At 39.2% G+C, this 17,285-nt stretch overlaps 2 long non-coding RNA genes across 3 annotated transcripts; one reads left to right on the top strand and one right to left on the bottom strand.

The window, feature by feature from the left end:
- Positions 1-9,932: 9,932 nt before the first annotated feature.
- Positions 9,933-13,663, bottom strand: LOC131217031 (uncharacterized). Its single transcript, XR_009157160.1, has 2 exons — positions 12,853-13,663; positions 9,933-11,155 (listed from the first exon to the last, which is right to left on the bottom strand). It is a non-coding gene; the product is annotated as an uncharacterized LOC131217031 (long non-coding RNA).
- Positions 10,220-15,867, top strand: LOC131217022 (uncharacterized). 2 transcript variants are annotated; one of them, XR_009157158.1, is made up of 3 exons: positions 10,220-10,991; positions 13,670-13,719; positions 15,131-15,867. It is a non-coding gene; the product is annotated as an uncharacterized LOC131217022 (long non-coding RNA). The 2 variants fall into 2 exon arrangements; XR_009157159.1 differs by having other exon boundaries at positions 15,126-15,867.
- Positions 15,868-17,285: the final 1,418 nt, after the last annotated feature.

The following is a 17,285-nucleotide window of genomic DNA, read 5'->3' as shown; positions in this document are numbered from 1 at the left end:
CATGTATAACTCCAATTGTGTGTGTCACACTTGGAGGAGGGTTCACACTAAACATTAGGTCATTCCAAAACTCAGGTGGGCCCCACCAAGTAATTTAAATGTTTCATACATTATTTTACATGGTTTTATATTGTATAGCTCACTTTAGTTTCAAATGTGCCAATTTTTAGGACATCTCATAATTTAGAAAGGACCCACCAAATGCAAAGTGTGGATGTCAAACACACACCATGGTGGGGCCCATAGCGTTCAACCTCTTGGGAAGTAATCACAAGGTGAACATGGTAGAACCCTTTTCCATATATGTGCGTGTATGCATGCATCATATATATTAAAATTATACTCATTATTGTGGTTAATTTAGACTCATGGGGCGTGTATGCATGCATCATATATATTAAAAATATACTCATTATTGTGGTTAATTTAGACTCATGGGATAGTCTTATTGATTACTCTTTAAAGCAGATGGAGGATAATTTAAAAATTAGAATGAGTAACCATTGCATTTTATCATCAAATTTTGAATCCCTCATTATTTAACCTTTAATCATTATTCGAAAATCTTGAATTGCATGGTATGAGCTTAAGATTATTTTATTTTTGTAATGACAATCATTCGAATTGAATCCTCCAAATTATGAGTCCAAATTTAATTAGACCATTCATTAAAAAGATATAAATTTAATTACACAATTAGTTGATTTATTGATTTAGTGGACAATTGAACTTAAAATTGACCAACATTATAACTCATAAATCCTAATTTGATACACAAATGACCACAAATATGAGGACAATATTGTTCCACAACTTTTCTTTTTTGGGTTGGTGTGTAATGCATGTAGTTTGTTTTATACTTGAAATTAATCATCACACTCTAATAGAGTATTAAATAACACTAGTAGCCTTGGAAGAAAAAACTTAAATACTTTGTTAAAGTATGACTGATACTTAGGGCTTGTTGGGGACGCGGGATCAAATGGTTTTAAATTGCATTAGGTAGAATTAGCACCATTACTATACAATCATTATATGTTTAGAATATCAAGGTATGTTGACCATTTAATTGCACAAATAGGATCAAATTCTTCCTTTAAAAAAGGCATTATATTAAGCAACCAATTTTCACAATTGGTGTTGGTATATACAACTCGATTGTCACACATAAAGGGTGCATTTGATTGGACAATATTAATAAAACACATGCATCAATGTGGGGCCGAGGTGTCGGGGATTTTGAAGTCAACAGTCATCAAAAGTGCACCTTTTTAGCTATTGGACCACTAACTTCGGGTCCAGGCTGGCCCAGGTAGTGCACTGACAAATCACATTCCAGCTCACTTGTGGACTGCTGCTGCAATATTGGCCCCTGACACCACCCGGTGCATTTTAGATGTGACCAGACGAAAAATTCAAATTTCAGTTACTGCACTTACCCTTCATTAACAACGACTTCAAGCTTAACTTCCATCAACATTAGCTGCACAAAACTATGGCTTGGAAGCCTAGTTCAGATAGGAAGCGGATGGGCTGGTGTGCCACACACTACGATATGGCTGGTGTGTTGACGTCACCAAGTTTAATGGGTCCCATCATAAGGTATGTGTTATATCTCATCCGGCATTTCATTTGGTGAGCTACTCATAAGGCTTTAGCCAAAAAAATAAGACATATCCAAGGATCAAGTGGACCACACTGCAAAAAGCAGTGGGGGATTGAACATCTGCCATTGAAATCCTTTTGGGGTCACGGAAATTTTAGATCGAAATGGTATTTGTTTTTCCTCATCATCCAGGTATATGTGACCTTATGAATATATAGATTGAAAATAAATGTTATGGTGATCCTTACAAATGTTTTACTGGTGAGAATCATTGTCCTTGTGGTGTGTCTACTTAAGAATTGGATATGGATCAATATTTTGGGTCATGATATAAAATGATCTTCACAAATGGATGAACGGTGTGATATAATAAATACATCATTTTGGGGGCAATGTAACTTTGATCTCCTTCGAATCACTCCTACAACTCGTAGCAGCCGCAGCCCTCCTCTTCGCACCACACCTGCCACAACAGCGTAGTGTGTGGTGCACCAACCAATTCAATTGGCTGGTGTACCACATGCCATCAACCTATCTAGTGTTAGTACGTGTCACATGAAGACAAGTGCCCAGCTTCAAGTTGTACGGATGGTTCAAAGGAGATCAAAGTTACGTGGGCCATTAAGAACTTATTGTATGCCACAAAAGTTTTGGAACAAGTTGATATTTATGGTCTCTTCATCAAGGCCTCTGTGACCTTGTCAACTGGTTGGATGATAAATAAACACTCGACTTTCCTGTGGTGTGATTCACTTAAGATTTCCCTATGGTGTGATTCACTTAAGATTTCGATCTACTTCATTTTTGGGTTCATGCCCTAAAATGATTTGTTAAAATAGATGGATGGTGTGGATTTAAGGACAGTTAGGGATTTGGATTGGCTTCATATTTGGGTTCTTCTTTCAGTCAAAATGTATGGATGGTGTTGGATTTAAGGAAAATACATCACCATGGGCCCACGATTAGGGATCTGCCTACCTCGGTCAATCCGAGGATCCACCCAAATTGCACCTGAACTTTGTATGCCCGAGCTAGCATGAAAGCTGGTTGGGTCCGATTCAGGTTCTCTTCATTTTCATTTAGGACTAATAAATACCTTATATTTGAAGAAATACTTTGAGGAATTTTACCTCAAATTTATTCTTTTTGAGGCTATGCATCCAGTGGTAAATGGAATTGGTGTAAATGATTTTGATGTGTTTTAAAACCTCAATGTTTTTAGTGAGATTGAAGAAATGACATTTTGGGTTCTTTTTAAAGGCAAGATAGTCCTACATGTAAGAAGGGTATCATTAGGTCACGAATGTGTCATACACGTGATACCCTAGTTGATAAAAAACAATTCATTATCAGTTGCAATATTAAAATTATGTTAATAGAATGATATGAATTGTCCAAGCATCAATTGTTGATGCAAAAATCTGGTCTACCCTCATTTAGTTGCTGATTTTCTGAGCACCTACACAAGGAGAAGAAGGTAACGGAGATCCTGCCTACATTAGGGGACCCTCCAATGCCAAAGTCAGGCTATGAATCTAGGTCTGATAGTGTAGAGGGATTTTATGTGAGAGATTTTGCATACCTATTCTTGTAAATGGGTCCTTTATTTATAATGTTTATAGGACAGGGTGGCCCGTCATCTTAGGCATGATCTCAACCATTAGGTGAGATGTGCGTGAGTAATGACGTTGTCGGTTATCCTTGAATCGTATGTTGAATGGTTATTTTTATTGTGCATTATTGGAGGGGATCTTGTACCTAATTGATCTAGTCGAGCCCTCTGGTTGAGCAAAGACGATCTGAGTCGAGCTCTGTCGGACAACCGAGGACAATTCGGACTGAGCTTAACAAAGCTCGACTTTGTTATTTAGTTGAATATGACCTGAGCCGATTCAATTACTACTAACTCAGCCCAAACTGTGCCTCAGACCTAATCTCTCATTGGTTCCAGCTGTTCTCGATGGTTCTTCAATCGCACTAGGTTATCCAGTTCTTGGTAAGTGTGAGTGGTTGGGCACTTGAGACCTCATCTCGCCAAGGGTTAAGTTTGTCAGCTTCATGCCAATTCTCTTAGGCAAAGTTTATTGGGAACAAATGTTGTCGAACCAAGTTGACTTTGAAGGTGATCAGGCCGAGCTGTCCTTGAAGGTGGTCGGATTACATTTTCCCATAACATCAACCATATAAATGAATGGGTAAAACATTTTAGCGAGTTGCTCATTCGTGATCCTTACATTTGTAGCTCACTCAACACTCAAAATTTCCTCATTTTTAGTTAGAGAATATATTTCAGCAAGCTTGTTATGATCATCATATCAAAATATCGCATATGAATAATAGTTTAAGACATTCAAACAAATTTAGTTGATCAATTTTAGGTCTTGTGAATATATCTAAAAAATTTAATGCGATCCAAATACAAGCTCCTAAACAAAAGGTTTAAGTTATGATGCATTCTAATTACAAGCTGAGAAACACAATTATTTAGACTTACTTTAATTTGAATGTAATTGTGATTTAGATCAATACATTTCAAATACAAGCTCAAATTATCCCTTAGCAATTTTAGAGATGTTAGTTCCAATTTATTTTTAATAGTTCAATTAAGTGGGCCTCATCATTTGTTTGTTAGTCTAAATGACAACTCAACACCTGTGGTCCACTTCAGTAGGAACATCATCAATATTTTTGTCATTTTATGTAGTGGACAATGACTCCTTTTTCTTGTTTTTTCTTCTCTTTTTAAAATTTAGACTGATTCTTCTAAAAGTAGGGAAAGCTTATTCGAAGTGCTACATGTTAGGCAACAAAGGCACATGTATGGCATTCAACTTTTTTCATAACCACATGCACTACATAAACACTAGAACCCATAACCTCATTATTGAAATTGATAGTCCACCACTGAGGCATGAGTAGGACCCATGACAACAACTTTCCCAACAAAGTCACAATAGTATAAAAGTTGGGTTCGATCGTCTAAATATCATGTGGGTGGCCAAATGATTTTAGGGCTTTTTGTATGGTTGCCCATTGTTTTCTACCATGAGCCATATGCCATTCAACCTGTGAATGACAGGAGCTACACCACAATGATACAGTGCCCTTAGGAACTAAGCCTATATAATTATGAGCTTTGCCCTAGAAAACAATGGAAAATCATCCACAAACCTCTACAATCGAGAGTTGGGCATGATGACTCTGATTTCTGGAGCGTCCAACTTCCATGGTAGGGCAATCATGATGAACGTCTTGGATGTCATCAGCATAACTTGTGGGCCCCACCTATGGCACTGGTAGAATAAGCTTATTCAAACGGAGCCGGCGTCAATCAATCTTTCTTCTCTTGTAATTGACTAGTTGAGTTTTTAACTTTCGTTTTGTCCTGAGTAACGAGTCGCTTGATACACGAAAAAGATAATGGTTGGATATTCCTGACCGTCTGGTTGGCGGTCACCAGATGGACTGTTGAAATGAAAATTGTCAAGAGCATATAAAACAATTGTCCACCAATGAAGGGTAAGAAATATCCAATGAACCAGATAGCAGGACAACGAACTACCTAAATGTGGGCCATCATTTGGACCGTCTGGGCTGAGTAATATGTACCCTTGTTCACGGTGGATATGTGAATTTGTATGAATGGTTAGGGGTGCACATAGAACTGGTAGAGCCGGTAAATCGAACTGGAACTGAACAAACCGAACAGTTTAATCCGATTCTAAAGTGCACCGGTTCCGAAAATCAAAGAACCAATTATTTTGGTTCAATTCTTAGTTTAAGGTTACGTAGAACTGAATCAAACTGTGGAACTGACTTTGGAACTGAACTTGGAACCGAATCTAGAACTGAACCTGAAAAGTAGACCATCCCAGGCAATAAATATATATATTTTTTAAATTAATTTCTTAATTCTCTTCGTGTTGCTTCTGCTGCCCCATTCCATTCTCATTTCTCTCTCTCTCACAAGACAACCACTGGCCGCCCACCGTCTGACTCTCCACCTCACTCAGCCGGCAACCATGGTCTCTCTCTCTCTGTCTCTCACTGAGTCGCTGGTTTTTTTTCTCTCGCTCTCTCCCTCTCTCTCTCTCTATATCAATTGGGCTGGATTATAAAAAGCTTAAAATTGTAGAACCGATCTCAATTCGAACCGGTTTTTACAGTCCGATTCCAGTTCGGTTCTAGTGTGCAAACAGTCTGGTTCTAGTTCTGATTTTCTTGGAACCGTTGGCAACAATTCAATTTTGGTTTCAACCCAGAGCTGGACCGAACGTGCCCATGTGCACCCTATGAATGGTCATTCTTTTTCGGTGGTCAATAAAGTATTCAATAAAACTAACATGATTTGAACCTACAATATTGGTAAAAATAAATAAACAATGCTGAATAGGATCCAGAGCATTGAATCACATGTTACTGTTCAAGGCAGCTATCCCAGCATGGTGTACAGGTGCAATATCCAAGCCATCCATCAGGTGAGTTTGACCGTCCAGATGTTCTTTCATGAAAATAAATCTGATCCGTTCATCAGTTGGGCCTCTATTTAGGAGCATTTGGATGGGTACAAAAGCTTCAACCAAGCCTATATTTGATTCATAAACTTGGTCCACCAGATGAGTGGACTGATCTCATTCTCAGGCAAGAACTTCTAGATAGCAGTAACGCTGTGATGAATGGATTGGATTCCATCTAATGTACCATGAGCTGTCTTGTACACGCGTGTGGGCCCAGGAAAGCTCCAAGGAATCAAGATAAGTTACAGTGCTCCTGGCTTGATTCGGACGCTTAGTCAATCCATTAATCTAGACTGTTCATTAGTTTCAGCGCACATTTCATGGGCCTACGTGAAAACAACACACCGATCTGACAAATATGAAGGGTTAGTGGTATTTATTATGGACGGTTGAAATCACTTAATGCAAAATAGTCCAACCAGCAATTTGATCCATCTATTTGTTAGGTACCACGACTGGTTGCTTATGATTCTAAATAATAATTTCTGTGAAGCAATTGTCACCATCTCATTCATAGCTTTTAGAAATGGATGGCTGTTGAAAATAAGGCAAAATCAAAGATGGATTGAATCATCGGATTAGTACAAATTTTGTATGATAAGAGTCATAAGACATAGGATATATTCTGGACTTGAAGGATAGTTCAGATCAATCGACTGAAATGTCCAAGAGAACCCATGAAATTAGGAGCACTATATGTTACAGTACTACGAGCGCACTGGAGCTTAAAAAAATAAAAGAGAGAGAGAGTGAATAAAATATAAGGAATTTTATATTCCCCTACCTCCTTCGAAAAGGTTTTTAATAAACTCCCTATTAATATTATTATTACAGTATCCGTGTCAGTGCGAGCAAAGCGGTTGGGGCCCGAGTTAGCCCAATTTATGCCAATACACTTCAATCATCAGGTAATTCAACTCATGTCAGGCCCAAGGCAAAAAAATTAGTTCCATTCATTATGCAAGTGGACCACACTATTAGAAGCAACCTATAGGATAACGATCACCCTCCAAACTATTTCCATTGATGTATTTTGGAGTAATCACGGATGGACCTGGAATTTAGGTGTCAACCTACAATTAGAGTGAATTTCATACTGTCGTTATAATGAATCATGTAAAATTTAAAGACAGACATCTCTCTCAGTTATTTAGTTTAGTGTAGCTCACCTAAATCTTAAGTCTCCCTAAATTTATATATCTAATGGTCAAAGTGAATCTTAAGTATACATCATGGGGGTACGTACACCCCATACTGGGTTTCATAAAATTCTTTTCTTATATATATATATATATGTGGAAGGATGATCTGCCATTAATAGGGCCCACTTTGATGAACGTATAATACCACATTAGGTTCGGTGTGAAAAAATTCAAGTTGACTTGTGATTTGGATGGACCGGACCAAAGAAATTGTTGGGAGAGACGTCCACTCTTAATGTTTATAGGGCCCAATGTGATGATTATATAAAATCCACTCCAGACATTGGATGATGCACCGAAATTAGGCATGGGACAAAAAAAAAAAAGACCATCCGTGATTATGGTGGGGCACACTAAAGGAAATAGATTGGTGGGTGAGTGTTGCACTATGTAACGTTTCCAATCATGTAGTTTCCCTAATCATGGTTGGAATTGATTTTTGGGCAACCTAGCAGGGGGTGACGCACCTAGTAGTTAGGGTGGATTTTACGTAAGCATTACGGCAGGCCTACTTAAGTTGCCGACCCTTTTGCCCCTCGAAACGGTATAGATTCATAATGTAATGGAATGTGTAGAACTGTAGGGATAAAAGAGTAAAATAACCCAAAGTGCCAGTACAAATGTACACTACTTTTATAGGTTAGTGTACCGTATACTATGAATCTATACCGTTTTGAGGCCTGTTACTACGAGTGCTGTACTTGTGTGTACAGAGAAGTTATTCACCTGCATGTACAAGTTTATTCACTCTGCATATTCACGTTCTTAGACGTGTGAGGCCACCATGTTGTGTGTATTCCATCCAATTGGTGCATTTAGTGAGCACTGCCATGATGAAGTGATGCTCCAAATATTAGGCCTATCCAATCATTAAGTGGACCACATCATAGAAAACAATTCATAACTACCAAAAACCTTTAAATTCATGGGGTGGCCCAAATGATGGTTGGATCATCCAATGCGTATTGTTCAGGGACTTGTGTACGCGGATTGTATACTGACCATGCCTGCACCAATGGCGCTAGTGGTCGTTGATAGGTGGTCCCACCATGGTGTGTATATTTCATCTAGAGTTCAGTCCATCCATTTTGTCGGATCATTTTACAGCATGAGGCCAAAAATGAGATTGATCCAAATATCGGGTGGACCACCGCACAGGAAAACAGTGGTAATTGACCGCCCATCATTGAAAACTGCTTAGACAGGTGCGAGATCTGGGATGTTGATAGGTGCGCAATCAATCACCACTGTTTCCTATAATGTAGTCCACCTGAAAATACCACTGTATTCCTGTGGGGTGGTCCACCTTGGTACGAGATGATGTTTGTGTTTGCCCTTGGTGCGAGATCTGGGATGTTGATCAGGTGTGCCCCACCACGTACACACCGTGCCTGGAAATTGGGCTGGTCATCAGGTGGGCCACCCATTTATGAGCAAATGGATGGCTGAAATGAGTTGAAAGAAGGCCTACATTCGATGGGTGTAGACAACCATATGTTTGGACACGCTTGATTTTCGAGCCGTGGGCTCTCAAATAACTTATTGAACTTCCTTTAAAGAAGAATTATCTGACCTCTCAAATAAGTAAACTTCAATACATAATAGTTGGACAATTCAAATTCGGCAACGCATCATGTGGTTGTGAATGTCGAAGTAGGGTTCTCCGGGCTGGCCTGACTGGCTGTTGAGCCCGGCCCACTTGGGCTGGAGAATCAGGCCCGAGGGTCGTGTTTGGACTTAGAATTCGAGCCCCTTTTTTAAGCAGGCCGGGCTTGGACTTCGCAGTTCAAAAGCCCGTTAGCTCGGCTGAAATTTAAACCATTTCCCTCCTCAAATCCAAATTCTCCCTCCTACTAGGTTTTAATGCCTTTTAAAATCTAAATTCTCCTTCCTTCCCAGTTTAATGCCTCTCTCTCTCTCTCTCTCTCTCTCTCTCTCTCTCTTCAAAAGGTAGTTTATCAGCTGGAAGGGTTCTAGCTTCTGCTTTTACTTTTTTGCCATCTCTTCAAATTTGGAAAACACTTGCTTTTAATTAACGGCACACTAGCTTCTATTCTTGGTAGAAGCAGCAAAATTCATAAGTGCATTGGAGGCAACGAGTGGAAGATTAGGCTACTTCTTTGTTTGATAGAAACAGGCCAGGCTCACCTTCTAGGGCTGCAATGCTGTAGCTCACACTTAAAAACTGAATTAGAGATCCTGCACTCATTGTGTTGTCAAAGGATGTCCATGAGCAAGGCCCAGCACTTTCTCTAAAATCGGCAAGAAAGCCAAAGTCATCTCTCCCTCTCTCTTCGTTTTTTTTTTTTTTTTAATAAAGATTTTCTACTTCTGTAACTTTGCGCCTGGACTCGGGACGGGCTTTGTATAAATATTGTGAGCTAGAATCAGGTTAGACTCTTTTGGCTCATAATCCCAAGCTGACTTTGGATTTAAATTTTTTTGAAAAATGTAAGTTGAAATTGAGCAAAGCTTTGTGTGGCCCTAACTCACCCCGCTGATGCCCTTATGTCTAGTGCTTAAATTTTTTTTAGTGTGGGTATGATAAGGAATTCATATGGAGATTTTATCAAAATTTATATATTTTTAAAAATAAAATAAGATTAGTTGAACATTAAGTACATCGTGAGACTTAACCTGTCCAATTTTTCATATACCTTAGAATATTGTCATAGTCAATGAATAATTTACGGTAGCATAATCACATACCTTTATACATGATGCAATTAAGTCAGCACATGTAGACGCGTTCGCATGTATTTCATTGACTAGACATGTATTTACATTGACTAGACATCAGAAGTGAAGTTGGATTTAGCTCTTTGGCATCAGCTTGCATTTTTAAGCGCTTGTTATGCTTGCTCTCGGACTTGAAAAGATTTAGGGTCTTAGAGGAAATTTAGTTAATTGCTTGCATTCACTAATATATAAGCCTTTTAGGTCAGGTGGGGCTCACGTTGAGCCCTGTATAAATATGCCGGCTGAACTATTTTGGCGTGTCTCGGGCCCTGGCCGAGAGTAGGCTTGTGTTGAATGAGGCGGGCTAGCGTTGGAGGGAGCTGGACCCGGCCCTAACCCGGCCGTTGACACCGCTATCCAAAACGCTGTTTTCTTTTTCACTCTCTCCCTTTCCGCTCCTGTATCTCCCCGCGGACGGCCGCGGCGCAAGGAAATCTCGCCGGAAATGTGGAGGTGCTCCGCTGTTGAGGCTTCGTCATCGACGCCACTGGTTTTGGCTGACGGAAAAGGGACGCTGATGCCACCGGATTTAATGGCGGGAGGCGGAGCAGGGGCCTACTCTGTCGGTTTTAAGATCCAGGGATTTCTTCTTCTTCTCCACAGCTCGATTCCAAAACTAGGCTTTCCAATGGAAGCGTCGATTCGTCTCGGGGTGGCGAATCTAGGGTTTCTTTATTAGAGCTCGATTCCGGAGAAGCTGCGGGAACGACGATAGATTCGAGAGAGGAGCGGGAGCTAGGGTTTCAGATTTTTTTAAGGTGGTGCGTAGGCGACGTGCTGTTGCCCAGCGTCGTTGATGGGATGCTGGAGCAGATGCAACTCACAATGGGTTTGGCATCACGTCTCTGGCAGTATTTATATGAAGAGAGATTAGCTAGCAGCAGCTGTTGCAGGCGCCAGAGAAGCTTTAATACCATGTGAGAACAGGTGAGTGGAGAATTCCGATTTTTTCTCATTATTTTTCTGAGTATGGAGAGATACATATATAAATTGAAAGAGTAGGTTGTATATAACACAATTACTTACCTAGGCAAGAGTAGTTGTTTACTTGTGTTACAACACAAACTACTTACGAAAGAATAGAGAGAGTCCTAATCTAAGGGCCTGTTTGGATGCCCGTAACTTTTTCAAGTTGTAAGAAAGTTACATGTAACTTACTTACAGGTGTAAGTTACAGATAATCCTGTTTGGATATAAGTTGTAACTTACTTACATGTAACTAACTTTTTGTGTTTGGATGACTTGTAACTTTATTACAGGTAATAAGTTGCATATTCACGCTAAGTAGAGCTTGAAATAGGGAATCGTTGAAAAATCAGATTTACACGTAAAAAAGATTGGATAAAATTATTCCATTTTATCAAGCCCATGTAAATGAATAGTTTGGTTGATTCTTAGGCTAAACAAATCAACAGGTGGGCCATAAAAGTGGGCTCACGTTTTCAAAATGCTTGTAATGTAGGAAAAAAAAACTTGAGGTAAGATATCCAAGCAAAAATTTCCCACAGGAGTGACTCTTGTTGGCAAGGATCAGTTAAAGAGAAATCACAAGCATAGGAAGCTGCTTCCACCAAATTCTGCATTAGCAGTTAAAATCTCAAAGTGAGACATTATTAAAATGGACCAATATCAAGGGACTGTTTAAAACCAGATATCTTAACACTTCGATGTACCCTCGATTTCTCACCATTTGACAACAGGCAAGAATCCAGATGCAAATGGAACTTGGGACTGTTTGAAAATGGATATGTTAACAATGCAGTGGGCACTCAATTTCAAAACACCTGAGGACGTGCAGGAATCTCAATGCAAATAGAAATTGGGAGTGTTTAAAAAGCCATATGTTAAAACAGATTTGGGACCTACACGGGGACAAGTTGCACTGACCAACAAGCCCCATGTGGGCCCCATTATGATGTATTTGTTTTATCCATACCATCTATCCATTATTCTAGATCATTTTAAGAAATCAACCCAAAAATAAGGTACATCAAAATTGCCGGTGGACCAAATCACTAGAAGCAATGTTGATTGAAGGCCCACCATTAAATACTTTTGGTAGGCCATTGATGTTTTGGATCAAACTGATATTTGTTTTGTTCCCTTCATCCAGGTCTTTCTAACCTAATCAACAGGTTGGATGTGAAACAAACATTACAGTGGCCCAAGGAGTTTTTTAATGGTGGACTTTCAATCATTACTATTTTGTGTGGTGTGGTCCACTTGAGATTTAGATATGCCTCATTTTTGGAATCAAGCCCTAAAACAATCCAAAATAGTGAATGGACCGCATGAATAAAACAAATACAAGATGGTGGACCCCACAAACCATCGGACATTACCCACGCCTCTAGCCAAACTGCCTCCGTCAAACCCTGATGAAAAAAAAAGGAAAGGAAAACAAAAAAAAAGAAGGAAAGAAAGAAAGGGGTTTTCTAACCTTGCTGAAGCTGGATCGGTGAGGGAGAAGGAGATTGAGAGAGGGAGAATGAGACTGAGAGAGGGAAACGGAGGCCTTCACTCCGTCTGAGAAGGTAGGTACGCTTCTTCAATGTAGGTGTGATTCTTCCCAACGATTTTCATTTCAAAATTTCCAATCGTCACTTTTATCAAAGATACAGATAACTTGAAAAGCGACTTAAGTGCCTGTAAGATTTTCGCCTCTTTCTCCTGTAAGAAAGTCATAGGTTGACAGAAAGTTACCTGTGACTTTCCTCCCCCAAACGCCAACTGTAACAAAGTCACCTGTAACTTTGTTACATTTTAGAAAAGTTACAGGCATCCAAACCGGCCCTAATTAGAATCAAACCCTCAACACCATCAACATAGTTGGCTATATTGATTTTTTAAATCATTTTAATTAAACAATTGATTTTGAAATTATCATATGCATTGTTTTGTAAAATCAACAGTTTAGATTTGTTTTTGTTTGATCAATCATGGCTGTGGGATATGATGGACCTAGTATTAGAGTTGTGCCTTGAAAACTAATGTGAAACTTATCCATTGATGATATTGATGGTATCCAACGGTATCGATGGTCTTGGTCATAGATCACGATGACCATGGGTGTCCTAGACAAACATGTGATTGTGCCATGGTTACATGGAAGTATCTCAACCATTCATAAACATGAGTTCAAAAGAGAGGGATTCTGTTGATTATCTTTGGAAACTTGAGAGCAATACAACAACCACTAACCAATGAAGAGTTGTGGGCCATGGATCTCAATACCCTGTTATACCATGACCACTTAGTAGAGTTGTAGGACAAACTTGTGGTTATTACTTTGTTCGTGGTCATATTATGTGAGGGGACTCAGGATGAGTCGGGATAGAAGGTCTTCACCATCGAGCATTATGACAAGTCGGTTTGCCTTTGCGCTACGCCACATATGAGTATGATTGTGCCATGGATATGGGCTCCTGGTTTCGGACTTGTTGGGCACTTACATTGGTGGATTGAGGTTAAGTTTCTAGACCGGAAGGCCCATCATGCCTAGACTACGATTGACTTGTGGATGTATCGAGTTTAATCAATCCTTAAACCTAAGGATGTGTGAGGAATCAAAGTCTTGATTATATATGCTTTGGCTTGCTTTACAGGGTTACCATGTGGCCAAAAAAAGCGGGTGTGACCCTGTGCATCCATCAAGGTATGTTGAGACTTACATGGGCTAATAAGAGATCCACTGGTTTCTTAGGAACTTACTTATGGCTTAGATCTTGGAGATCAGATATACATTAAGTGGTTTTCAATTGGGCCCAACATTAAAAAAAGTTCTCCAATGTTTTTCAAATATTTTCAACCATTAAACTTTTGTTTTAACTGTTAAAATGATTTTGATCGCACGTGATGATTTAATGGTTTAGATTTGGGGGTTGACCACTTAATCTATATGGGCATTTGGTCTGTGGTGGATGGCCATTGTAGTTGAAGGATTGGATAAGATATAGGTGAATGAGATAAGGTAGGATCACACACTTCCAATGTAGTGGGCATATGAAGACTGTAAGGTGGTAGAGTATCATAATTGGTGTTTATTTAAAGCCTTAGTTCATCATCCTATCCAAAAGGGAGAGGAACTATAGATAGAAAAGAGAAAGCATTGGATATCCTACCCCCTAGGTGTCATCCGCATAGAGAGAGAGAGAGAGAGAGAGAGAGAGAGAGAGAGAGAGAGAGAGAGATTCCCATCCATGTCTTGCATCCCAACGTGAAATGTTTCACGTGTGGGGTCCATTGCATAGACGGGTTGACGTGTGACTCTCATTCTCTCCTACATATGGGATAGATTAAGGAGCAACTTCTAGTTAAAAGAATGACATCGAAAAATCAACACTTCATTAACAACACTAATAAGGTAAATCTTAGCCATATGATTTGATTTTTTTTAAGAAATTTGAGAATATCTTAATAGGGATCTAAATGGCTATAAAATTAAGATTTGGATTTTTCAAAACTTCTATTTTCTTTTGTGTTTTGAAAACCCCAATACTTAGAATAGTGGGTCCTAAGGTGATACATAGAAGGATATGTGTATGGTAGTATGAGACAAGATGATCATGTACATAAATGTGGTGTACCCATGGAAACGCCTACACTTGGACATTTTTGACTCGATCAAAGTTATTGTGTAGTTAGATAAGTATATTGTGGGTGTTGCTTGCAGTTAAGTGACATATAAGGAATACCATAAAGAGATCTCTCTATGACAAGAAAAGCTTTGTGAAAAAGGTTTATGAGTCTTTTAATATATACGAGCAGCCTATTAAGCCTCATAGAGTTCCACACCCCAAGAAAGCTTCCTTGGCATGTAGAGTAGAAACGCTAGGGTGGCTAGTTCGAGAGAAGAATGAGAGAGAGTGAGCATCAATTGTCTTCCATTCTCTATAAGGGTACAGTTGGTTTTAAGTTTGTGTTAATTCATATATGCTTCTTAGTGGATTCAATTTAATTTGTTTTACTTCTGCCTTGCACAAATGCTTTCAAAGCGTTGCAATACTTGTTTATACTTCTTAATCATGTACAAGAAGTCCTAAAGAATGTGTTTGTGATCAGAACAGCCGCTACACTCTACATGTAGTTCTGCTGATGAAGCTTGAACGCCTCTAAAGTGTTTGAAGACTGTTGTTTCCTTGACCTAGTTTCATTGCAAGTCTACCGTCAATTGCATATGACAGGCTGTGTTTGGGTATTCAATTGAGGTACGATGATCAAGGTGTGGCACCGGTTCATTCATTCTGAGGGACTCAGCCCAACATCGAAATCATGATTGTCCAAGATCCAACTGGAAATGTCAGAAATTGGTGGATGCAAACAAGTTCAGAGATATCTTTTAAGGGCCTGTTTGGTTGTACCCCAGAATTAGAATAGAGCCGAATGTGACGTGGCTCAAGTGAATTTTGTAGAAGTATAGCTACTTGGCATGTCATGCAAAATGTCCCCAATGCGACATTGCTGCCATGGTGGGCCAATCATCGTTCACAGCACATTCGAGGCCAATTCCTCAGCTGATAAATAGGCAAACTATGATTTTAATCTGTCTTCGCTCCATTTTTGGATTGCCCTTAACAACAATAGCAGAGAAAAAAAAAAAATCCTGTTTGTGTAAGCATATGATAAGGGCTCATTTGGGCATACACTCCAGTCGGGATTCGAATGATTTCATTGGTTCAGCTTTCAATTGGATCTCTCTTTGATTTTTCAATGCTTAAAAGTAACTACAATCCTCATAAAACTTCAGTAGTCCTTGTTTGAGGATTGTTTATGGAATAACAATTTCACAAGACATGGAACACATTTCAAGAAATCTATGGTTGGTTGTCATTCTACCTTCGCCTTGCAATTTAAGCCCATCGAATCCAGTATATCTAGCAACATCAAGGGATGTACTGAATTACAACCCAAAATATTCAACAAAGAAGCAGTGTTCAAGAGGCAAATAAACGAAATAGTGCACATTTAAGGCAAAGGTTGTATTATACTAGTATAAATGAAATTGACCACGTTGAACGGTGAAGAAAAGTTGGACGGTGAAGAAAAGTTGGAAAAGCAGTTAAAAAATGTTAGATTATACTGGTATTATTTCTGAAGTATCTCCTATATTAGACCATCTCCATTCTCCAAGATTATCTCCTAAGTTCTGATAACATAAATACTCTTGTGTGTGTGTGTGTGTGTGTGTGTGTGGAAAAGGTTCTATGTGGTCGAGCTCATGGGAACTTCCCATGAGGTCAAGCTGTGTGGGTCCCACCGTGATGTGTGTCGAACATCAACACCTTGCATTTGATGGGTCCCCTTTAAATTATGGGATATCCCAAAAATCAGCCGTATATGGAAATCAGGTGGGCCATACCATCTAAAATCATGTGAAGACATGCCTAAAACATATAAAAGCACTTGGTGGGGCCCATCTGAAATTTGGAAGCATCTGAAACTTGGTCTGACCCCTCATCCAAGTGGGACACACTTAATGAATGGTCTGGATTTGTGAACCACATCTCGGTGGGCCCAACAAATGATTATGAAAGCTCGACCTCATGGGAAGTTCCCATGAGCTCGACCGCATTGAACCTTTTTCCTATATATATATATATATATATATATATATCTGTGCGCGCGTGCGCGCGCGTGTGCGTGTGTGGTTTTCACAATGTAGCCCTAAATCTAACAAATATATATAAGATTAAATGGCTAGAAACTGCTAGTTGCTATATCTTTTTTCACCATTATCCCTTCCTTGGTCGGTTCAGTTTGATTGGTTAAATAACTAATCTTATTAGTTGTAGGGTTGATAACAAATCTTTTTAGTTATCAGTTTGGATTTTTGACCTATTAGTTATGGCCAGTTCAAATTGCTTGATGAAATAACCAATCTTATTAGTTGGTCAGTCTAGATTAATTTATGAAATCGCTTTGATCATGCAGCGTGTATGAGAGTAACCATTTGTTTTTCTCATGCCAAAGAAGAAGAGCGACTAGATCCTCAATGACAGATGAAAACAACAGCGGAAGGAGCTCACGGACCATCTCCGAGCAGTCAGTTTGAATGTTGTTCGAATGTTAGTCTTTCAAGTTACAAATTCACCAAGTTTAAACATTCATAGGGAAAGAGAAGAAGACTGAATCTAGATTATCAGCAACAGAGATGAAAATTAACAGAGGAAAGAGCTTACTGACCCTCTCAGAACTGGCTGGAGTTTGATTGTCATCCATCTT

This window comes from Magnolia sinica, chromosome 1 (assembly GCF_029962835.1).
Source record: "Magnolia sinica isolate HGM2019 chromosome 1, MsV1, whole genome shotgun sequence".
Classification (NCBI taxonomy): Eukaryota; Viridiplantae; Streptophyta; class Magnoliopsida; order Magnoliales; family Magnoliaceae; genus Magnolia; species Magnolia sinica.
This window is presented reverse-complemented; position numbering and strand designations above follow the sequence as displayed.